Genomic DNA, 6000 nt, shown 5'->3' with positions numbered 1-6000 from the left:
ATCTTATAACTTGTTGCATACTGTTCATCCCCGACGAAATCATTTACCTGCTAATATAAAAGTTTATTGTTTCTTTCCACGGAACTAGAGTCTGAGAGACTGAGAAAAGCCCTTGATGAAGTTGGTGAGAAATGCTTCAAAAATACGGCATAAAACAACAAACATAGGATCAACATAAATGTTATTCAGTGCTCGTTAAAAATGAATTAAATAGAACAGTATTAACGAGTTGTCTTTTAAGGTCCAGCCGGCTTCTTTAATTGCCTTACTCAGCAACGAGTATAACAATGATAAATATTGCTTTCATTCAGGTTGAAGGTGAGTATTTCCGTCGCCTGGCATATTGAATTGGTCACCATATTTGCCAAATAGTTTGAAAGAAAGAAAAAGAATTTAATTAGTTAACATAAATATCAAACACAGCTGCAAATATTCAACTGGATCTGCAATATTACTGCTTCTCCTGCATCAACGCATGTTTATGAATTTATTCGATTGAGGTAAGGCCTTGGATCAACAAAATTCAAAAGATTTCAAATTTTAGGTTTTGTCATATTCCACGAGGATATCAGTCTTTTCGAATATTTGGAACGTTAAGCACAATATGAAAAGGAAAAAAAGTCTTTCAATATTTTTTTCCATTACCTTAGTGAGATATTGGTCTCATTAACTGACAAACACTACCTTCATTTTGCTACCCTATTCGATATCCTAATTAGATGTAGAGTTGGTTATGACCAATTGAAGGTCTCTGTCATCATTTTGTTGAGCATCTTCCCGATGTCTCTGCGCAACTGAATAAGTTGATACCCGACAGCAAATCTATTTTACAAAATTGGGTGGTGTCTCCAACAATGTTGCTTGTCTCCACGTGTGGAATATTTTGCTTCGCCTTACTTCTCTGCCAGTAGAACAGATTCTTCAAGTATTAGTTTAACCAAACTAATCACAACAATTTACGACATTTATATGATGAATAAGAAACCAAGTAAGCAATGTTGGCCGTCACAACACCAGGATAGATGTCAGTGAAATTAGTGGAAAATTTAAAATGAGGAGGACACAGTGAAGTTGACTGTGAAGGCGGAGCAGATGGTGGGTGACCAGGCTTGACACGTATGTTTCGAGGGAAAACTAGCTCATGAATGAAAAGAGCACAGAATTTTATTTACATATTCTTAAAATTTTATAAACATATATTAGAGTAAGTAAAGCAACTGAGTAACGATTTAAAAAACAGTGGCAGCTAAGTGAATGGTAATGGTTTGTGCAATCTCGTAAGGAACTGAAGTCAATGGACAACGACTCAATTAGATGATTTTCCTAAAAGCTTTCAATTTAATAGAGAGGAGATGAGAGCATCAATTGATTGCTTTTATAATCAATAATATACAAAAAATGACAACTCGAGTCAGTTTTCTTTCAATTGGTCACCTCGTAAAGAATGGAAAAGCGCAACAGGTCAGGCAGCATCCAGGGAACAGGAGAATCGACGTTTCGGGCATAAGCCCTTCTTCAGGAATGCTTATGCCCGAAACGTCGATTCTCCTGTTCCCTGGATGCTGCCTGACCTGCTGCGCTTTTCCAGCAACACATTTTCAGCTCTGATCTCCAGCATCTGCAGACCTCACTTTCTCCACCTCGTAAAGAATGGCAAGCACCATCAAATTGACACTCGAACAGAATTTCCTGCACTAAAGTGAGACCATTATTTTAGATCCATCCAGAACAGAATTCATCAATAATGTAGAATTCATGTAAAATCTTCCACAGAAACATCGGCTGGTAGCGCTTAAAACTCCATGTTTGACAAATACTTATCCTTTTCGGAAAGTAGATGCTGCTTCCTGGACTTGAATTCTTATTCAGTAAAATAACTTGGAACAATCTGAAATTTATTTTCTTTGTGATTCTTAGAAAAGTTAATGTTATTTAGTAAGTGATATGCAATTAGCAAACACTTGACATACTGTTGCCTTCGTTCCAACACGGGCTGGCTGAGGGACGTTACAAAATTTACTGTTGAAATTTGTCAACAAATTGTGTGATTGAGTTGAGTGTATCACTCCGCCTCAGGTTTATGCATTTTCACCTTCACTCTTGTTGCCATGCAGAATCTTCATTTATGGATGCAAAAGAATTTCAGGCATACGTCTTTCTTTCACCAGTTTTAAGATGTGGAGTCCAGCAAAACTGCCGAAAGACTAGTGCATATCTATAGTCATGACCTTGACGAAACAGAGTAAATCTACTTAAATTCAGAGCAAGGTTAGGCAGCGACAGTTCCTCGCTATAAATCTGAAATAACTAAACAGAGGCTAGCAAGTCACCCTCCATTTACAAGTACATGAGCACAGTACATTGATTCTGACCAGCCTGTTCACACCCAGTCCCCAGAATGAGGAGACCCGATCGATCTCCTTTTTCATATCGGTCAAATATGTCTTCATGACGGGCCAAGGTTAACAACACGTAGAAAAGATCTCCTAGTCCATCAGATCCACCTGGCTGTCGTTCCAAACACGAGACACCCTCTCCAACCACCACCTGCACCCTTCAAGTACAAGGATGTCGACCTCTTTTTGTCCTTGTAGTTCATCCTGGGACGTTTTCACTCAAGGTCAGGCACATCTGACTCTGAATTGGACAAGGACAGCATGCACTAGGCCGCAGTCTTCCTCTTGTGAACAGAGCATCACAGGAGAGTTTCCTCCTCTTCGTCAGGCAGTAAGAGTATCAAGGCTGGATCTACATCCGACTCTGAGATTTCTTCAGTGCTAAACTGCGGTTGAGACCCCATTATTTCTTCAAGTCTTTGTGGATGTTCTGAGGCACCAGATATGTTTTGTTCCTGCCATTTTGCGAGGTAGCAGCTTTCGGATGACCGATATGTTAGTTCAGCACTGCCTCATCTACGGGATCAAAATTCACTTTGACTGTCCAAAGACCTTCTTGAAAATCTCCAGGGTATTTCAGTCGTATTTCGTTGAGGCATCCATTTTCTAATCCAGAAATGTTGAGCCAATCAAGTTAAATGTTTCTGAACCAATTTCTCCGCATCTATATTGGGACAAAGCATTTTACTGCAAACAGTAGTAACTGCACAAACTGCTTCTCTTAAGAGACCAGAACCGTACTCGCCTACTGAATCTGTAATGGTTCTCAGTTTGGCCAATGCCCTGCATAACCCTAAATCTTACAATCCAAACGGACTTTATTAAATATTAGTCCTGGAGTCACAAATACAGCTAAGCTCGTACCACCCTCCTTTAGAACTAGGTGACCTTTTAACCAGACATTCATTTTACTTGGTTTTTACTGAACGTATTTGCAGTCTCAAGTCCGCATTTTGGCAACAACTATAATGGCTTGTCTGTCCGGATCCTAAAGGAAATTTGACCCATTTGGCTGATGCTTGGCTTTGTTTTAGGGTTTTGTTGTGGGGTGAACGAAGATCCTTCAGTTCAGGATATACCCTGCGTGAGGCCGTTCAATACTCTACACTCAGGCTGTGTTCGGCATGCTCATTCAGGCAGGTGAGAGTGGCCACGTTCGACGGGATGCCATCTAGTTCCATTCTCCACTTGTCACATGCTTTTTTGACACAGCCAGTTGCAGTGCCAGTTTGAAGTGCTGTTGGACTTCAGCTGGCAAGCGCTTATGCATGGCTAGATCATTAATCGCATAAATGAAACGGTTTCTTAGCATTTCACTCATTATTGACAGAAAATAAAATGCCTCTGCTGATTGTCTGAACCTTGTCTCAAATCCTGGTGCAGACTAGTGTGATTCTTGATCTGCCGAATAAAACGGAAAACATTTTAGAAAAAGAGGAGTCTTGGGGCTGTATTATTCCTTAACTGAATCAGTCATCACTTCAAAGGTTTTATACGTGGTGCCTCAGGGAAAATTAGGCTCATTGTAACTGAAAAACAGCTCCAGGTCCAGAGATGAGAGGGGAAGCAGTAATTTCTTTTCATCTACATGAATTCTAATTACTGAGAAAATAAAATAATGCATTATTTCTAGATACCAGACCCAGTCTTCAATGGCAGGTTTGAATGAGTCAAGCTTCTCAAATAAAGGCATGATGATTACCCGAACTCAAAGATCGTTGTTGTGAGTGACTGTATAATCGCATAGAGGACGGTATCCTGTTACCAATTCAACCATTTATGCACACGTGCACATCAGATGGGCTCTGACTATTCAATTTAGAATCAATCCTGAGAATGAATAGCGTATGTTAATCAGAGACAGTATGGACTGCAAATGATGAAAGACTGAGTCGATAAATGTGAAGATGGAAAAACACAGCTGGTCAGACAGCATTCGAGGAGCAGAAAAGTCAACGTTTCCGGCCTCAACGTTGAATTTCCCTCTCCTCTGATGGTGTTTGACCTCCTCTACTTTTCGTGCTCCACATTTAATGACTGTGATTTTCATGCTTAACGTCTTTTGCCTAGACTGAGCATAGTTTCTGAATCTTTTTTTTAAAATGCACGTCCCTATACCTCGTACACGTTCTCAATGTCCTATTTATATCGATCAACCATGACTCCCTGATCTTTCCAGTTTAACAATCCCAATCGAAGGTTTTGTAGTCAATGTCATCCACATGGCCCTAAAGAAATCTCCATTCCAAAGCATGCTGTTCTGATGTCGCCCCAATTGCTATCCATTTTCCTAGTATTTTTCCTGAAGAAAATGGTAATTATTTCAAAATATAAGTATTTTAACTTTGCATCATTCTTTGCAATGTTTAATTAATTTGGATTAAACATGTATTGAAGTAATGAGGCAAGTGCATATGTTTGAAAATCTCTGAAAAGAATATGGGCACGCTGGTTCAGTGTTTATTTATGAATCATCCAGAAGCAAATACCCGAATTGTCTCAGGAATGTCTTGTATGAATGTCATATAAACTATATCCATGTATATTCAATTCTAATCACAAGACACGATGACATTTTTTCACTTTGTTCGCTGTATCCGTATGAAAAACATGCAATTCATACACTAGATACCACATATCTCTACTCCTCACTGTTCCATTAATGTGCTTAAATTTCCTTATTATTACCACAACATACAATTGCAAAAGCTCCCACATTATACAACAATTTATCAGGTTTCTGACTGGCTCAATCTATCTATGCTCTATTGTATTCTTCTTGCAGTGTCACAATTTACATTAATTTGTGAATAATAAAGGCTGCATTAGGTGCCTTCATTCTTTACATGAATAGTAAACATTGTCGTCTCAAAATTGATTACTGCATGCTATGCATTAAGGTATAAGAAAGAAAAAAGGCTTTAAGTGCCCGCTTTAAGTGTCTGCATAATCTAGTCATATCAGTGTACTGTTATCTTCAGCAGGAGCATTTATCTTCCACAATAAATTTCAATATTTCATATTTAAAAGGAAATCCTAAGTCAAAATGTATGTTGTCACAGTTCGTCTGTTTGATTAGAGAGAATACTAATGATGATGCAACCTAAGGGTGGCATTGGCTCAGGCAAAGAGAGAGAGGGTGAGAAGGAGGGACTGGCGTGGTAACCTCAGCTGCTAATTTGAATTGAACTGTTACTCTGGTATTACTCTGCTTCACAAATGGGGACCAGATCCAAATGAGTTAAGAGGTATAAACAGATCGCTCCTTATCCACTGTATTTCTCCCCAATCAAATATTTCAACCAATTTGTTAAAACTGCTTCATAAAACAATACATTTCAGTTCTTCATCTTCACATGGATCCCTTCAAATTTAATGATATGACTTCTTCTATTATACCTTCTCAGAGATTCCCTGATTAGCGCAGCATCCTGAAGTCTTCTGGGAATTGCATATGATTTATAGTGACAATCCGTAATTACGGAAGTACTTCAGCTGTACCCCTCAATGTACTCCATGGAGATTGGGAGAAATACAGAATGAAGAGTGTGTAGTCGCGTATCATGTCTACTATTCAGAAATGGAAGAGAAGCAAAATTCTTTG

The sequence above is a fragment of the Chiloscyllium plagiosum genome, chromosome 37 (genome assembly GCF_004010195.1).
Source record: "Chiloscyllium plagiosum isolate BGI_BamShark_2017 chromosome 37, ASM401019v2, whole genome shotgun sequence".
NCBI lineage: Eukaryota > Metazoa > Chordata > Chondrichthyes > Orectolobiformes > Hemiscylliidae > Chiloscyllium > Chiloscyllium plagiosum.
The sequence above is the reverse complement of the archived record's forward strand: the minus strand, read 5'-3'. Positions refer to the sequence as shown.